The 19664-nt window shown below is 43.8% G+C and overlaps 1 protein-coding gene across 4 annotated transcripts in view; it reads right to left on the bottom strand.

Annotated features, from left to right (window-relative positions):
• The window catches only part of MID1 (midline 1), a 573199-nt gene that overhangs the window by 133328 nt on the left and 420207 nt on the right, over nt 1-19664 (bottom strand). The window contains exon 1 of one of the 4 annotated variants that reach the window (XM_087860134.1): nt 18784-19072. The exons of the other annotated variants lie outside the window; for them this stretch is intronic. The gene's annotated coding sequence lies outside the window, so the exon portion shown is untranslated. Of the gene's footprint in view, nt 1-18783; nt 19073-19664 lie in introns of those variants that run through there. 4 annotated transcript variants of the gene reach the window in all.

Genomic DNA, 19664 nt, shown 5'->3' with positions numbered 1-19664 from the left:
TCAAACCTCGTCCGTTAATGATTCTTTTTTCTCAGTTCCTAGATGCCCGCCGTCCGGTTATCGCTCACTCACTAGAAAAGACTCAGAATTTCCATTCCAGAAGCGGGCTAGGCAAAGTCTGTATAATCCAAGCAGCAAGAGTTTAAAATAGGGGCTCTAAGATCACTGGGTATTAGAAGCCAAATGGTATCTCTTTCCTCCAATCAGGCGAGTCTCTCCCACGGACAGATCATTTAACTGTTGGACATTTGTACTTACTAACATTGCTTGATCCTAAAGGATAGAGTCCAAATCAAACACATCTGGGCACATTTAACCTGGAAAAATGCCCCCAGAAGGCCCTGTTAGCTTTGGCTTTGAAGTGCTGTCAGAGAACAGAGTAACTGCACGTGTTCTGTGCTGCGTAGAGGGGGCCAAACATGGGTAAAAGCAATAGGGAGACAGAGATTTCACGTGAGGACAACCGTACCTGCGAACGATGTCCCCAGATGGGAGGGGGCCTCGGGAGAATCCCCTGCCCTGCCAGGCTAGCATTCCAGGTGTGCTGGTGACATTATAGGAATTCAAACGGGACAAGGTACGAAGAAATGAACCAAAGACCTTTAACTCCCCAGGGACGTAAAGTCTGTGCCCAGGGTGGTGGGTAAGGAATCCAGCTGGGGGATGTTTAGTTTAAAACCACCGTGATGGCTCAACCCCAGAGACTGCGGTGCTTTTTAAAGTGATGAGGATGATGTCTCAGTGGCAATGGTAACATAATTTTTAAAGCATTTATGCAGCGATTTAGCAAACAGAAGGGAAAGCATTAGCTAACATTTATAGGTAAATGCTACAGATTTTTAACCTGTCCAGATATTTAATATTATATCCTTTTGTTAAAAAAAAAAAAAAGATGTTTGGGCAAAAGCCCCAAAATAGTCTTTTGGAACAAAAAAGAGAAACTATACAGTCATACCTATCATTTGAATGATAAATACTTACTCTTTATATATAGATTCTTTTTAAAAATATATAAAGATTCTTAACATGATCATTAGACAAGAGCTCCAGGAGAAAATGAGAAATTTAAAAACACAAGGCAGTATGTGTTTTTTACAAGAAAATCATGAACCACAGGGAAGACTCTACCTTGATATTAATTATGAAAAACACAATAATTTATTAAAATCTCGAAGCACTCTACTGCTTTAGGCTGGAACTAATGAGAAATACTCTTCACTTCTTGAAATGACATTACATTTCTTGAAATTACACTGATTCAAAGCTAAAAATCTCAAAACTATTATACAATTCGAAATGCTTTTAGAAGGGAAAAAACATGAATCGTCCCTGCTATGAACACTTTCAAAACTGACAAATTTTTTCTTCTATGGAATATTGCTTTCTTATCATATTACAACTTGAGGGGCTCCAATGAGATTTAGTAGCAGCTAGAGTATTTGAAAATCCCTAAAGCTTCAACTATGATGTTCTATCACGTGGAGATGACATTTTATCCCAAATAACCAATATATTACATTTTAAAAATTCGCTTTCCATTAATTAATTCAGCAATCCATATATTCACCAGATTGGTTAATAAGTTTTGTGCTAGGCATTGAGGAAAATTCAGACCCTCCACTGTACAGGTTTCAAGGACTCATTCAAAGAATTGCTTTAAAAGAACTGCCAAAAAATTGAAGTCTTTCTTTATTGACATTTTATGGATTTCAGGGAAAGTTCAGCTGCTGTTATAACCTCGGCAAATCAATCCCAATTTGCAAGAAGATATTGTAACCCTAAAAGGTCACCTCATGTGTTCCTTGCATAGGAAGAAATAAGGGAAGGCAAAGATGAGCACAACTGAGGACCAAGGTGACATTATTCGATTTGTCCCCTGACATTTTACCTTTAAAATAGAGCTTTGTCAGGCAATACCGGAAATCAGAGGTATGTTATTTTGAGGTCTAGCACCCCTTTGCTATATAACTCCAAAATAAATGAACCTCAAGTCTGTGATGTTACTAGAAGGCAGATCTTATTTTTTTCTAAGGGTTTTATTTATTTATTTGAGAGGGGATGAGAGAGAGAGAGAAAATGAGCAGGGGGAAGGGGCAGAGGAAGAGGGAGAAGCAGACTCCCCAACGAGCAGGGAGCCCAACGTGGGGCTCAATCCCAGGACCCTGAGATCATGACCTGAGCTGAAGGCAGACGTTTTACTGATTGAGCCACCCAGGTGCCCCTAGAAGACAGATCTTAAATGAAGTTATAATGCTATAAGTTGGGAGAGACTTTCTGGAAGAATATTAAATTAAGAAAACCAGTATCATCGCCTACGAGAAGGCCCATTTTAGCCTATGAAGAAATGTGTATTCGCATGTTAGAAGCAAAAACTCCTCTATATAATCCTAGAAACAAAGGAAGATCATTCTCTTGGCTCGTAGGGATACAATATTTCTTCCTCCAAAGCCTTTTCTCAATATAATCTACAAATCCTTTTGGGCACTTTTTAAACAGACTCAAGCATTTTCAAGTATTTTTGAGTTATTATTTGTCATCATGAAACGAATATATTTACAAATGTTACTCTATTATTTGGGAGTCAGTCTGTATCTCGGTCTATCTTTTTTTTCTTGGCATACTGTCTTATTAAAACTCATACACTCCCAAGAGCCTTTGCTGTATTTACGTGTCACTTGAGTTTAGCGTGCTGGGATCACAGGCGCATAGAAAAGAACAAAAACACTTCAGGACGCACCTTCATCTAGAAATAGCGATACCTCCAGGCAGTTTATAAATCTCTATTCCTGCGAAAGAAAGGCCTCATTCTGCCTTGGCTCAGCATTCCCGGGGGATTTGTAGTACAATACTACTCAATGGCGTAATTTACAGGCAGGGCCACAATGGCTGTGAATTAATGATAACTATTGTCCAAATTTTTGAGCTCACTGTAACAATTTACATTCTGTTGCTAATAAAACGAGGAAAGGGTGACAAATAAATGTGGAATTTAAATTGTATAACTGATACAGTAATATGCAATTTTTACGTGAGGTTATAGTTTATTCTCTTCTCTGGTAATTTGTAATTGGCATGTAAATATAAAATACATATTTTAATTCTTAAAGCAATAAGAAGATACTACTTGCAGTGTTTCAAACAATAATTATTTTCACCCTCTTTTAGTTCTAAAATAGAAAAATACATTTGTATATTAAGATATAATAAATAGAAAATACACTATTTTTACCCTGTAAATAAAATCTAAGGTAAAAAAAAAAGTGATATTTTACATAATAAAGTAATGATTTTTACCATATAATTTAAATTTTAAAAACCAATTGTCTTTTCTCTTGCCTGTTTTGGAGTTCTTTAAATGTCCTGAAACCTCTATCATTAGAGGATTCAGTGAAACAAGTTAAATCAGAGGGATAGCCAGGATTGTGCCAATTTCTCTATGAAATTCTCTATGCACATATAGATTTACCTCATTTCATAAAGATATTTTATTACCCAATTTTATCTGTTGAAATAATCATGATATCTAACATTAAGTGATAAACTATCAATACAAAGTAAAATAAAACCACGCTTTGCTGAAGTTTGTTTTTAATTACGTGGTTCAATTCATACGAGCTCTGTAAGAAGCAAGGGCTGACCTCTTTCTCCACTAACCCCTAATTTTCGGCCATAAGGTGCAGAAGTGAAGGTAAAGATGTCGGTACTTACCGGAAATGAGCAGGCAGGCAGGCAGGCACCCGAACCTGCCTCCCGGGAAGGGGGTGCTCATCAAGTACCGGCAATCCCGTGAGCTAACCCGAAGGCTCACAGTCCCCTTCTCATCTCCCTCTGATTCTCAAGGGGGGGTATTTCGCCCCCAGTGGAGACATTTTTGGTTGTCAGACCTTGGGCAGGTGCAGGGGTGGCTTCTGGCGTCAGGGAGGCTGTTGAACATCCTACCGAGGCCCGGAAGAGCCCCACAAAGAACTATCTAACCACGAATGTCAACAGTGCCAAGACTGAGAAATCTGACCTGGAAGAATCTAGAGTGGGTGTTCGGGAACATTCAGGACGCAAGTCCACAGAGCCTGGGAAGGTGTGTTTGTGTATATATACACCCACCTGTGCATATACTAACAACGGAGCTGGATCGTGCCTCTATTTAACTCACGCAAATGCAAAGGCAAGGGACTATGTTTGGGGGGAGAGAAAGTTTAAATAGTCGGCAATTCTTCCCGGGATTAAATGTGTCTGTTCCCCAAAGCGAATATGGGTGAAGTGTGGGTCTGCGGTGTCTTGAGGAAGTATCAACTGTGTTTCTCAGAGTATAAATCGAAGGCCAGTCTAACACTGAAAGATCTATTTCACACAACACTGCTCCTTTATTGCTTATCAGTATTTTAGCCAGGGCTCAACTGCAGAGCCAGCAATCATGAGGCAATTTGACAATTCAGCCATGCACCAAGACAGGCCCATGTGGCTGTGAGGATTTGACCGGGGAGGTACCGAATACAGCCACAGTGGATTATGAAATATCTCTTCACCTTTTAAAAACCAGTACGAATGAGATACCCCTGCACACCTGCCAGAATGGCCAAAATAAAAACAGGACCACCGCCAATGCCCGGGAGGATGCAGAGACTGCATCACGGACGCACGGCCGGTGGGAACGGGCGCTGGCTCGGCCCCCCTGGGAAGCTGTCTGGAGGTGCAGTACAGTATTTAGCATGCACTGAGCTCATGACCCAGCAACCACACTTTCCATCACAAAGAAATGGCAGTTTATGGTCACACAAAACCCTGTACACCGATGCTCACAGCAAACTTATTTGTAATCGCCCCAAACTGGAAACAACCCAAAAACCTTTCAACGAGTATACGGTTAAACTGCGGGGCACCCCTACCGTGGAAAACTACTCGGTAACGATAAAGGTCAAACTAGCGATCTACGCAACAACTTGGGTGGACCTCCGGACAATTATGCTGAGTACAAAATGCCAGTCTTTGAGATTGGCACACATTTCTACACTAACAGAGCCCTGGGAAACAAGCGCATCCAAATGGCCACATTCGCAGTTGTAGGGTTGGTCGTGCTTAGTTCTTAGCTCTCAGTAATGGCAACCCTATGCATCTCCAAAATATATCCTTTACCAGTTCTATCTTTCGTATTTACTGCTCTGCTTAATTTTGTTTTTGCTTGAAGGACAGAAGCACATAAACACGAGTATAATTGTAATTTCAGTTCCAAGTAGAGTTTTAAATAGAAGGTATGTAATACTGTAAAAATCACAGAACCACCGTAAAGAATAAAACAGATGAAGAAGGAATGCTTTCTTGGATTATGCTGTATGACAAAGACTCCTTCCTTAACCAAACTTTAGTCAGACTTCCGCTTGACTAGGCCTCAACCTTGGCCTCTATCCTTGCTGGGTCTGCATAGCCCAGTGTTAGCGAGAATCCTGTTAAGTCAGCTTAGCGAGAATCCCCCACTCTTGATAACCGGTCACCCTGGCCTGCCTTCAGGAAGAATCCTGTTAAGTTGGTTTGATAAGAATCCCCCTACCCTGATGTCTCCTCCTAATAAGCTTCCATATCATGCTATAAATTTCTAGCTGTGGGGGTTGAGTCAGAGCTCTCTCCCCTGTTGCTGTCATGATAGTCCTGAATAAAGTTCTCCTTACAGTTTTAACGAGGGTCAGGAGAATTTTTCCTTTACCACATGAAATCTAGTGATAAGTGATCATGTCCATCGATGAGATTTGGTATTGTTTTAGCATACGAGGAGAACTTGCCCTACAAAGGTATACTTTTTAGCAACAAATTACAGTTTTCTCACACTTTACAGGGATTGTTTTTACATATACATGCAAATATATATGCATTTGTGTGGGTGCGTACACACACACACACACAGTGGAGTGACATACTACATGGATGTAATAATCTAAAGACATCTCTTCAGGCAGATATGTGTGTGTGTGTGTGTGTGTGTGTACGCACGCGCACACAACTCCGTACGGGTGTGTATTCATTCAGAAGCTAACAAGTGGAAATGTCCATAAAATCCAGATTTCCCTGAAACCTTAAGTTTGTTTCCAGAAAAAGAGAAGGTAACCTAACATTTCTTATATGCTTGATATGTAACCAGTACTCTACGTGCTTTATATTTCATTTTTCATACATAGTTCTTCATTTAGTCATTCCATAAACCCTATCACTTGGTGGCAGTATTTCCACGTACAGGTTTAGAGAGCTTAAGGAAGTCAGGCCAAGGTCAAAGAGCTAGCGCGTGGCACATCGGGGTCCTCACCCAAGGGTTTCCGGGACTGTGCTTCCAAATCTACCGCCTGCAGTGATTTTTCTTAACTAAATAGTAGTTTTATCACTGTCAAAATAATGTCAAACATCATTGTACGAGACCTGGTGTTTTCGGGGTTTTTTTTTTTTTTTAAAGAGAGATGCCTTTGTTCAAATGAAATCTTAATCAGAAGCCCAATATTTTGGAAGAGCAGGAAAACAGAAGAAAACACCTGAGCCTTTCTTGTTGGAACGGTAGGGAACTGGAGGACGGCCCTTGCCCCTCATTTCTTCCCTCTTCCTGTGTCCGGGCGAAACCCCTCTCCTCCCACCCCAAGCATCTCTGTGGAAGTCTTAGGCTTCTGAGGAGCGAAGGTGCAAAGACGCTTCACTGGACTACTACCGCCGGAGAAGATTCTCCACAGAGCCCTCGCACCTCACACATCTTATGAGCAGAGGCACCGGTGGCCTTTGTTGCAGACTACCTTTTTGTCTAGTGAACCATCTCGGAAAATAAAGATCGTGTCTCCCCGGGAGAGCAACAGATAGCTGTACTCACTGTCCATTTTAAGAGATCCAGGTTCTCTCAACTCCGGGTCCACACCCGCAGGGCAAATCTCCCACCCGCACAGCACCCAGCGGCGCTGCCCCGGGTTATCCTGTGGGACTTGGGGCTGGCAAGGAGAACGAGTGGGAACCTGAAGCTCAGGCCACTTGCTGTGCCGTGGGTGATAAAGACCTTTGTCCCTGACCCAGGGGTCTCCTGTCTTGTGGCGACACCCAAGAAAATGGTGGCAGGCCAGCCTGTTAGCTAGCAAGTAGGGTAAAGCCTCAGACCCTTCACGGTTCTTGACAGTCCCCACTCTCTAACCTATTTAACACAGAGTATTTACTCTGTATGAGGTGTTATTCCAAATGAGGGACAAATACTAACTCATTTAATCTTCATAATAACCCTGTAAGATAGGTACTGAGACTATTGTTACCACTTTACTGGGGAGGTAACTGCAATCATCATGATTAAGTAGCTGGATCGTTCCCATAAAATGGCAAGTACTTGCCGTGCATATTTCTAAGCACTAAATGGTTTTCCTTATTAAAAGAAAGAACATACATTGAAACCTCAGACCCATGCAACTGTTCTCCTCTGGCTGGTGTTGATCATAAAGCCCCAGTCTTCATGAAGGCGGATACAGAACCACCCCAAGGGGCAGAAATATTAAAAACCACTCCTAGGTGCACCTGGGTGGCACAGCTGTTGGGTGTCTGCCTTCGGCTCAGGGCGTGATCCCGGCGTTCTGGGATCGAGCCCCACATCAGGCTCCTCCGCTATGAGCCTGCTTCTTTCTCTCCCACTCCCCCTACTTGTATTCCCTCTCTCGCTGGCTGTCTCTCTCTCTGTCGAATAAATAAATAAATAAAAATCTTTAAAACAAAAAACAAAAACAAAAAACACTCATAACCGATGTGCCTTGACATGTGGTATTTGAGAGGAAAAGTGGAGACAACTGCCTTAAAGACTTTTCCAGGGTCTTGAGTATTTAAAGTGGAACCTCTTCCTTGGAAAAGGGCCGTAATTCCAACAAACAGTACTAACAACATGAGTGTCCTCCCAGAATTAAACCCGCAGTAGTAAGCTTTCAACACTCCGGAGGTTATTCGTGTTTTATAACGCTCAGGCTTTGACAGTGCTGGCTAGAGAGCAGAAGACAGAGCGATCGACAGGCCCAGAAATCTGGACTCTGCCATGAGTGTCTGCTGTGCACCAGCTCTACCTTCATTCGTATAAAATCTTTGGAAAGTAGCTACTTTACGACAGGAGTCCCTTTCGGATGATTTCCCACATACTTGGGGACCGTCGACAAGATATATCCCTCTGGTGAATGGTTATTATAAAGACAGATGGACTGCAAAATGAATATCAAGAACAATCCAAAATGAAGGATGTGAACAGACGCCGCACACGACATGCCAATGGCCGTCAAATACATGCAAAGATGCTCGGCATCACTCAGGAGAGAAATGGAAAGCTACGCAGCGGTACCTCTTCTCATGTCTCAAGTAGGCAAAGACGTACAAGCTGGACAATGCACTCCCTTGGGGAGGCTCTGAGGAAGCGCTTGCACACCGTGGGGAGGCAGTGTGACTTAGTCATCGAGATGAGATCAGAAACCGCAGGCACCCTTTGACCCGGCAATCCCACTTCTGGGGATTTATAATATAGACACACCTGCCCCCCACAAACTGATGAATGGTCGAGGCTTTTCTATGCACAGTGTTTTAATAGCAAAAGACTGGATAGAACGCAGGTGATCGGTAGGGGAAGGGTCAAATAAATCATGGTACATTTCAAGATGGGATGCTATGATGTTGTTCAAGAAAAGGAGGAGGGAAGCTCTGTGCACCACGATGGAAAGATCTCCAGGATAAAGTGGGGGCTAAAAGGGTGCAAGTAGTTTATGTGAAAGGCCTCAACTTATGTAAGATGAGGGGAATATATTCATGTCTGCCCAAGAGGATCAGAAAAACTGCTGGGACTCTGCCATCGATACCGAGAAATGGCTATCGCTATGAGAGACAGTGTACTTCCCACTTTGGGCAGCTCAGGAATGACAGTGTTTGTATACCCATTAGGGACTTCAGAAATCCTCGAAGTTTTTCTTCAAGATATTAGGATTTAAAGTTACATAAGGATAAGACACTCTGATACTCTGAATTGACGGTTCCAAACAACGTTTGAAGGCCCCCCCCCCCAAAATCACAGTTAGGACCTGCACGTAGGCCCATGACTTTAGATTGTTTCTTTAAATGACCCACAGCTAATCAGCAGTTTACCTGGTTAAAATTCAGTTGGTTTGGTAGTGCTTTGAAGGGGACTCTCCCTTCTTGGGTTTTCTGCATTCAGACAGGATTTGCAGAGGAGCTAACAATAAACGGATTTAATGAGAAAACAAGAGCATACTGTCGGTGGCTTTTTGAAGAGGAACCATGAATACATATTCTTGTGGGCTTTGGCCTGATTACGTTTGTTAATAAGGAATGCCAAAACATGTGCACCAAAAACCGTTCAAGGTCTTTTGGTAGCAAATTATACTTGTAAATTCGATGTAAGTTGATCACTGGAAGAACTCACACTCTTTGAAGATTTGAATTCATAAATGTATGAAAGAATTAAGTGGTTCTTTCCCCTAGTGATATAAAGTACTAAATGGCAGGGAAAAAAATGTGTTTGAAATCAACGGAGGAAATAATTCATTTTGAAAATTATCTCATAAAAATGTTAAATAGGAAAAATATGCCAGGCTAGTTCCTACTGGATAAATAAAGCAGAAATATGCAATGGGCAAACTTAAGGATGATGGACTGGGGAATGTCCCATCTAGCGCTTTGTCTCCTGTAATATTTTTGTTATTCAACTGTGGCAGTCTCAGGCACAGTCATCTATTCCATCCCCCAGAAGACAAAGAAAAGGAGACTAATTCTGATCAGCAGAAAACTGGCTGGCCTTTGGAGCCTTCAAGGGGGCAATGGCTCCCGGATCAAGGAGAAATGAATGTCTTTGAAGACTCCATCTTAGACTGTTTCGTTAATACATAAAATTCTCTCTTTATCATGCAGAAGACTCATTTCAAAAGGGAAGTGCAAGTCAATGAGGATTAGTTTGGCTTCTTGGAGGTCAGAACTAAATCTACAAAATGAATACAACGACGCTGAAATAAACAAGAATGTGAAATTGCTCATCCGCGGGGATGATGTAACTAATACTGACATAATTTCCAAGCAGAAAAGCAAAACTAGGTCGAAGCATGTTGGCCTAACATAATAAGCATTTTTGCTCCCAGAATTTTACCATGTAGGCTGTGTCTGCAGGCATTAATGTCTTCTGTTATCAATGTTCGGGGCTGTCACAAACAATTCACGTCTTATCACTCTTTGTTAGTTAAACCAAAACAATGTAGTTTACATGTGAACTATTCCACTCTGACAGCTGAAATGTTAGAAAGGGGAAATGTTAAAAATATTCAGGAAGTGTCTCCTCCAAGCTGAGAAGCACTGATCAGTAAATATTCATTATTTAATAGTCTCCTATCACGTTCTTCTCCACTCAGAAATTTCTCTCACTCAGTTATCATGACTTTTATTCCTTCTTTCACTCAGAGCCATATAGAAAGGGCAGCAGCATTGATACCTCTCCAGAAATCCTCTTTAGGGACGCCTGGGTGGCTCAGTTGGTTAGGTGGCTGCCTTCGGCTTGGGGCCCCAGTCCCGGGGTCCTTGGATAGAGCCCTGCATTGGCCTCTTGCTCAGCGGGGAGCCTGCTTCTCCCTGCCTGCCGCTCCCCTGCTCCCCCTCCCCCCCCCCCCCGCTTGTGCTCACGCTCTGACAAATAAAATCTTAAAAAAAAAAAAAAAAAGAAACCCTCTTTAAACGCTGACCAATGAAAAAAAACTAAACTGAGTCCCTCAGTGAGTAGCCAATTTTTCTATTCTACTTTCCCCAGACGCTGACTAAAAGAACTCATCCTTGCTTTGCCCTTCTATTTGCTCCATTTCATTTTCCTGCACTATTTCCACAAAGCCCCCCCTGATTAATTCGCAGAAAAAAAGGACTCCTCTCACTCCTACAACTTTCTTCTGTATAAACATAATCCTCCAAAGGTTTTACTCTCTGACATGTTCACACCTACCTAAAATCAGAGCAAAGAATATGTAGACAAAAGTACCACAAAATCCAAAGATAAGGCTATGTGACCATCTGGATTTTTCGGATGGTATTTGCTCCGAAGGGGATACAGTCCTTCCTGATTTCTTGACTCGCCAGAAACCATCCACCTGCTGGAACTGTCTTGGCATTTGTTAGCACATTAAATTAGACCGTGACCCCAAAACATCCAAATTACATCTTACCAGAAGGCATGAGGTGTAGTCAAAAGGCAATAAGGTGGGGAGTCGGGAAGACTCAGGTTCTAGAAGTAAACTTGCTCATACCTTTGCTCCCTGATGGAGGGTAAAGCATCCCTCCGAGTGAAAATTTCTTTTTTTTTTTTTTTAAAGATTTTATTTATTTATGTGACAGAGGGACAGCCAGCGAGAGAGGGAACACAGCAGGGGGAGTGGGAGAGGAAGAAGCAGGCTCATAGCGGAAGAGCCTGATGTGGGACTCGATCCCGGATCGCCAGGATCACGCCCTGAGCCGAAGGCAGACGCTTTAACGACTGCGCTACCCAGGCGCCCCCTCCGAGTGAAAATTTCAACCCACAAGTGCTACACTTTTAACCAGTACTCTTTGTGTCTCCTAAATAGATTTCTAATATTTAGGGATGCCTTCCATTTCTCTCTTTATCTGGTCATTCATCCAGTTATTGGCAACTGAGCAGGGCATTCAACAAATTCCACTTGTCCAAAAACAGCTCCTTTCCTCTGACTTATTTGGGGAAGGCCACTTCAAAACACATACAACTGAAGCCACACTCCACCACTTGACATAGGACAGACGACACAGTCTACTGCGTGGGCCCTTCGAAAATGTATTCGTCCTGTTGTCTCCATAAACCAGTAAATGTCTCAGAAATTTCTATTTCATCATTTTAACCATAACTCTCAGACAGTCTGTCACACCCAGAAGCAGTGAAAATGCTTTGTCCAGCATATGTCTTGAATTTCGTAGAGAAAATGTGGCCACCATATGTGTAGAATAGAGCAGAAGACTTGAGTCTTCTCTCAGAAACAGTCTCTCAGTTGCTGAGTGACCTTGGGCATGCCACTCACCTGGCAAAATAAACCAGCTGCACGGGGGCCAAAGGCCTAACACACCAGGTCGGGCTCAATGAGAGCAAGAACCAGATTCCATCGTTGCTTTTAGGCTCTGAGCTATTGGAGGACATATCCCATTTCCTGACCTCTTCTGTAGCCCCATCGCGAAGGACGTAAGTTAAGCTGCCTGCCATATTCCAGGCTGTGCCCTCGCCCAGAACACAACTGCATGGGCTACGTGGTCAAGCAACTGCAAACTCCTTTGATTTTTCTCTCATGTCAATCTATTCAGTCCTTGCTGTTCCCCAACCTTTCTAACGCCCTTTCTTCCTCTTGAAAATGCTTCCTGGAAAATGTTCTTTCCTGCTAAAATTCATCTAGCGTGTGCCCATAAAATATTTAATGATTCTTCTTGTGTGCCAGGCACTGTGCTTGGGCCGGGGGATTTAAAGGTAATTAAGATGTAACTCTTGCTCTTGAATAACTCAGTCCCTAGATAGGCAGACAAATGATTAACTGGAAATACACGCACCATTTCTAATACTTGTGTGGATAAGAGGAAGCTCCAGCTTTTTTCTTTCCATTTATTCTAATCCCATAAACAGCACTCAGCTTACGAAGAGCATCCTTACAAACAACCCAAACCCACAAGTACCATCACTCCCCTCACTTGGCCCCCTGTGCTTCCCTGGTGTCACTCACAAAGACCTCAGTGAGTCCGCACATTCAGGCAGGATGCCGAGGAAAGAAAACAAGTGAAGAGGTCGGACCTACGGGTGGACACATCAACAAGTCCCATCTGTCAAAGGCATGACCCTGCCCACAAATGTTGCCCCGGAAAGGGCAATCCTGATTGTTGCAGCTCCAGGCTCTATTGCTTACTTTTTCTCGAAGATTCATCCTGAGGTCTGAAGGGCTAAGAGTCATGTTAGCTCATCCATATTGCTTCTCCCCCAATACCTAGTTGAGACCATTGTCTAGAGGAAGTAGGGGTGTGGCGTGGAGGTGGGGCAGGGCAGGAGGGAAATTCGGCAATTACAGGAACTCAACTCATTGTGTATTTGGATAGGGAGTCCCAGTCGGACCCAGAAGGTATCAGAAGGATGGAGAAAGAAGTGCAAACTACTGTAAACATTTCCTACTTCAAATATTGCCAAGACTGGCCCATTACCCAAAGCATGGTAACTCTTTCTCCCTCCGTGTTCCATCCCGTGTAACATGGAGGCATGTCCTCAAAACTCAGCACTGAATCTGACATTAATCAGATTATTTTTTATGATAATGAATTCTGGAAATGGAATCATTTCTCATTGGAAAACATTCTGGGTTTCAAACAACGAACTCTTAGAGCATACAGTCTTCCTGGATTGGGGACGGCCTTGGAGTTATTTTTCTCTCTTTAAAAATTGGTTAAAGGACTACTTAATAATTATGATAAATGTATTTTAACGAGGAACTCATAACTTTCTACAAATGGATATGTAGCTAAAAATTAACTAAACTTCACAAATACAAATCATTTGTCAAGTCTCCTAAGGTCAAGAAAGCTTTGGCTACCAATTGATCAAGTAGATTCTTATCCATACAAATGTAGTTATTAATAAGCAGGCATTCTGCCCACAAATAACTTACATTGTGCTACTGGCACAATAAACTATGTATCAGATCAAAAGTCCTCTGAGGGCAGGGATCACATTAAAATCATGTCTGTAGCCCAAAAAGGCATCTAATAATCATTTAAAATAGTTTAAGTGAACAGACTACTGAATACATTAATTCTGGAAGTACTCCTCAGCGAATGTCCCTGAATAATGTAAGGAATGAAGGACAGCCTCTGTGTTACACTCATCATAAACAGCTGACTGTGTATGAAACCGTCAAATCCATTTGCACTACAAATGATCAGTACATCTTTTTTTTGCCTTTTTTAGCCAAAACTACTTTTATAGCACAGAGCAGATAAGTTCTTAGTTTGTTTGTTTTGTTTTATTTTAGAAAAGTCCTCTCTAAACATTTTTTTTTCAGTGCCTCGATTTTCTGACCTCTTTACCACCACCTGACTTTCTGAAGGCCATTAACCATCCTAATCTGTGTCAAAGGGATATTTTCCTCTGGGGGTGGGGGGAGGGGGATAAAAGTCTTGTGGATCCAGAAGGGTCCCTAATATTTTGTCCTTTCATTTAAAGAAATTTCTAGAACATGCCAGGTTATAAAACTAGGCAAGCAACCTTCTAGAACAAAATCCCCCGAGATGAGTTTCATGTGAAATAAAAGGAGTTGATAACGAGCCAGAAAGAATCATTTTGATAAAACTGTCCCGTATCTAAATGGGAGATTAGATTCCTGTTTGACCTGGCTTTGTAGCCCTTTCTTTAATCACAGCGTATTTGATATTCTCTTCCTTGAATGAACTCATTTTCGTCGTGGCTTTGGTCACAAGATTAAAGAATCGCTAACTAATTGTTCCAAGTAAGCAGAGCAATTCTCCGGGCCTCCGATCGGGCTCCCGGCAGCATCCACCGCCCAGCCTTCCATCCTAGACACTTCAAGCCTGACCTCTGCAGGCGGCTAACTGAAATGCACACCGCCCAATCGGGCTGTGGTCTTTCTTTTCAAAATCCCACCAAGTTCTGAAAATGCAAATATTCACAGTAAGTATAACGCGCAGACTGATAATATATTGGCTTTTCCTTTCACTTCATAAGTTGCTTTTTGGAAGTAGCAACCGTTTGACTGAAAAGCATTTAAATTTCATCTGCAAAATACTTTGGTCGTGGCTAACCACTGATTCTTTTTGCCTTATCGAGAAAAATCCGAATGATTTGGATGAACTGAGATCCTCAGATCATGCCGGTTAAAAATGTTCTGATCGGCCCCACCTTTTTCTAATCAAACAAATTACTCTTTGTCCAGCGACCAAATCCCCGGGCCCTTTCACGAAACACCGTGCGGTCCAGGTTGCCATAGCTACCTTGGATGTCTATTTACCACACAAGGGATCAAAGCCAGGAGACATCCACATACACACTTAGCCTTAAAACTTGCTGGAATGTCTGCGGGTAACATGCACCTACCAATTAAAGGATTTGCCCACAGCCTATGCGGTCCACAGCCAAGCAAACTATGAACGCATGTCATAACGAATGGCAAGGAAAAGCCAACTTGAATATTTCAAAACGACCAATAAGAACCTTTAATCTGACAGCAAGGCTTATGATTCTAACATTCGCTGCAAAGGAGAGATAGCAGGGAAGACAAGAACATTTCAACGGGTGTTGAAGACACTGGATTTCCAAACCAACCTCCAAACCAGGGCAAAAACTTGAAACAGCTGTTGAAAGGGCAAATTTCTCAGATACATATTTTAAATTCCGGTTAGTTACAGTATCTTTCTATCTCAACGTTGGGACAAATGAGAACAGAAATGCCTTTTCAACTTTTATAGGCTCGACTTTCAAATGGAGGAAACCATAAAGCATATTTGGGACAGGGCATGCTGGTTCCAGAACCGTAAGAGAAAGGGATGCTGTAGGGGTGCCCAGCGTGAAGCCCCATCACTTCGAATTCCAAGCCTCGTGCACGCAGGTAGCTTGCCTTGCGGAGTGGGCGGGAGTCACCCTCAGAATTGCACCTAATTTGCCGCGTATCTTTATACTTCGCCTGTTCTCTCCGCCTTCACCCCACCATTTGTTCAATGAGGATCAAACTGCCACCTCGTTCTCTCCTGGGGGATGTGACAGAGAATAAATAGATCATGTTCGTAAAGGACCTTCTAATCCTCAAAGGAAAGATTAATACAAAGACATTCATTATTAAACCAGATGTCCTTGGGCATTTTAATTCCAATCTGAAGAACGCAACACAGGCCAGTCACAGCTTCCTTATATAAGCACCATGCTAGCCTTGCAAGAATCGAGCAGCTGCTTAAAGCTCTGGATAACTACCTCATTTTTCCCCTTCACACTCTAAGGCGAAAGGCGATGCTCTGTTTTAGTCTATCAGAGATAAGAGTGTGCACCTTCTTCTCTTGGAGTGGTTTGGAAAGTCATCAGGATATTAAAAACGCAAAATAGGTCTGGTAGGCAGTTGTGTCTGGAGAAGCTGCTTTTTTTCTTTCTAGCAGAATTATTTGTTCTTCTCCTGTGCGGGGACAATGAGCGGTGCGCTATTGGCGGAGGGTATTTGCAGTTGCGAGAATGCCACAGGCAAACCTGTTGTTTTTGGCTGGGCCTCCACAACAGGTGGCCATGCCTTTCCTTTCGCCTGGGAACACAGCAAATTCCTTCTCAAGGAAGTTTCGGGAAAGCTTCCCATTTATGATCAGAGCGCGGAGAAAGATTGGCACACACTTGGAAATTACTTCCTCATAAAGGCAAATCAGGTTTACACTTTTCTTTTGTCCTCACTCAGCGTGACCTTAGGAACCCTCAAACGATATCAACCTTCTATGCGTTTTTTTTTTTTCTCCTGCCACCCTGGCAGAGAGCAAAACCCCTCTGAATCTCATGTCCAGGCAGGCAGCTTTCTCATTCTGCTGGCGGCTCCTGGCTACCTGCTATGCCTAGTCCGTGGCAGGGGTCTCTTGGCTGCCACCCCGTTGTTCCGCATTGTGCAGCCCTTGGGACGGATCACTCCTCAGCGCAGAAACTGGATTTCATCGCCAAGCTGATGACACACGGACCTGTTTGATAGTTAACGCTGCAAATCCGGCCGGGGCTGCCAGGCTGTGGCGGCACATTGGCTGATGGGTGCCATTCACCCAGCCTGGATGCAGCAGTCTGCCCCAAGAGAAACTCACGTGAAATTAGGCTTAATCCACACCATAACTCCACCACCTCATCCCCTCTACACTGTTGTTCTAGCTGCTGTGAACAATGTATGAGATGCTTGAAACCCTGGACTGCCCCCCCATTCTTTGGGTGAGCAGTGACTATTCCCTCCTCTCTCCCCCTTCCACCCACCCCCCACGGGATCCCACCCCCACCCCACCCTCAGAACAGGCCAAAAAATTATGAGACACACAGAGTCAGAGGATTAAAAGGTCGTTCATTCACTAAATAACAAAGGAGTTATTACATGTGTACCCTTAAAACTTCAATACCGGGCTGAAGTCCAATTCACGCGAATGCCACGACGCGCCAGGCACGGGGGAAATTACGCCAAGCCGGCCAGCATGCCTCTGGCATCAGACAAGGGGAGTGCCACCGTTCCACAGGGAGTGTGTGGGAACAGGGATTCTGAAAACTGAGCTCAGACACCACCGAGGAGAGGACAGGTGGCTCTGCACAGGATCAAATGACTTCTTTGTTCCAGCTAAGGACCTTTGTCAAAATTCTTTTGCGCTCCTCTTTTACCTTTTAGATCCTTTCCATTTGGGCTTCTTGCTCCTTTTCCCCCTCCCATCTGACTGCTCGGCATAAAAAGAACGGGGTCGGTTGTGGGTCTGCAGAACTGAAAGAAACTCAGCCTCGGCCCCGCAATGTGCGGCAAGGCAAGGGCAACTCATTGAAAACATACGGCACTTGCTCCTCTAAATGTGCTTTTCTGCACTCACTAAAACTTGCCAGCCACGCCTGCTTAGCGAGCCAGCGGCAGAGGGTCTTGGCGCCCGTCCGTTGGGGGGGTGGGGGGCTCTGCACCACCTCCCGAGGCGGCAGGAAACGGACAGAAAGTTCTAAACCCCTCGTCCTGGCCGCCAGAGGGAAAGTTTGCTTCCTATGCAAATCACCTCCCCCAAAGTGCTCAGGGTGGCGGGTACTGAACCCATTTAGAAAAAAGAAGTGAAGAGCTTTTCTGGTGGTAATACCGAGGCTAACTTTTCCTACCCAGATTTGCTGAGAGCAGGCAAAAGCAATTAACACTCCTCTGGTAATTCTCTGCCCTTGCCAGCCCACCAGCATGTTTTTCCAATCTTGTCTTCCCTTTCTATGAGTACCAATCTTGATATTTATATATTGACATCAGAGTCTTCCATAACTTTGAATAAGTTGTAAATCGCACCCTTTTCTTGGCTTCGTACACCCACTTTTTTCTTTTCCTTTCTTAATGGCAAAGCTATAAACCTCTGTCTGGGCCGATAAGGAATTTTATCATTCTGCCCCGAAGCCACGGAAGAAGCTGCCCAGTTAGAATTCCTTTCAAAGACTCATTTTAACTAATCCCAAGCCTTTCTCAGCTCCCTGCTTCAGGGTTGCCGTCTCACGTCCAGAAGCAACACAGTTTCAAAACTGCTAGAACAGAAAAATAAATCTGCATTTTTCTGGAAGGACTGTCTGTGCTCACTTCAGGCTGGTTCCGCCTTCTCAGCCATAAACACAGTTAAGTGCTCAGAATGGGAAGCCAAAATGAGATAAGACGCCCCGTGTAATTCTTTTTCAGGATATTCAGTTATCTTTATTCTAATCCAAAGCATAGGATAGAGGCTAAAAGCTTGAGACGGAGCCTGCACAATACATTCCAGCGACTGCAAACTGGAATTGATTTACATATTCTACAAACCGCTTTTAAGCCCTTTACAATGACTGGCTGACATCACCAATCACCATTAGAGGCAAACTGGGGAGGGGGTAAAAGGGTGGGGGGGCTCAGAAAATCGGCTTCTTCGGTTCCCTTAGGAAAACGCAGCCCCGTCTTTACGCCAAATGGACGGACTCGGACAGGCATCTGCTAATCCAGCAGCTCTCCGGAGTACCATCGCAGGGGTCCCAGGCTGCGCCCTCCCTCTCCACCCGCCTGTGCAGCCCCTGGAGCTTACCTGCCTCATGTTTAGAATTCCATGACCCATCCGGCAGGGAGCGAGCTGCCTCGAAGCCCACACCGCGGTCTTCAGAGGGGAAACACCAAACCCGACAGAAGCCCGCAAGACAAAAGCAACTCAGTGAGATCCACAGGCAGCAAAGAGCACGTTTTCTTCCTTTTCCTTTGATCTGTTGCTACATGCACTCTGCCCAAGACAATGTCAAGTTTCTCAAGCTTTTCTTCCCCAGCCTATGAAAAGTCGGGCTCAGGGAAGCGAGGACCGCCTGGCTCTTATTTCAAATCGGGTCTCAGAGACGTCGTAGGTGGCTGGCTTGGGCCCCGGAGGAGCCCCGCCAATCAGGAGGAAGGGGTGGGTCCTGGGAGCCAGAAAGGCTGCCTCCGCGAGGATTAGAGAGCTTTCGGGATTTAAATGGCTGGAAGCAGCTGGAAGCACGGCGAAAGCTCCCAAAGTAAAGGATGAGTTCTATTCTTATCTCGCTGCTCGGGGTCTGTTCAAAGCCTAACTAACTAGCTTCGGGCCTTAAGGGCTTTGCCTTTTGGGAGCGCCCTAAAAGCACGAAAGCATTTGGAAGGTGCACGATTATTTCAGCCAGGAAAGTGCAACATTCAGGACCCAACCATCTTTTTTGAAAAGGGTATCTTGCCCCCAGGTCCCACTTTGGCAAAGCCACTGGGGAGGAGACCAAATTGTTATGCAGAACACCTTGGGAGGAGGGTGCCGCCCACGTCATTTCCATAGAGATGAACTGTATAAAACAAATCTAAATGGGAACTTGCACCCAAATGTTGAAACGCAACAAATGGCCAAGAATCTTTTATCTGTTATTAGAAAAAGAAACACTGATGTTTCATCAAGAAGACAATTTCTAAGGTAAG

This window comes from Ursus americanus, chromosome X, assembly GCF_024610735.1.
Source record: "Ursus americanus isolate L20-20 chromosome X, mUrsAme1.1.p, whole genome shotgun sequence".
Classification (NCBI taxonomy): Eukaryota; Metazoa; Chordata; class Mammalia; order Carnivora; family Ursidae; genus Ursus; species Ursus americanus.
Note: the sequence above shows the minus strand (reverse complement) of the source record. Positions and strands in the feature narration are given on the sequence as shown.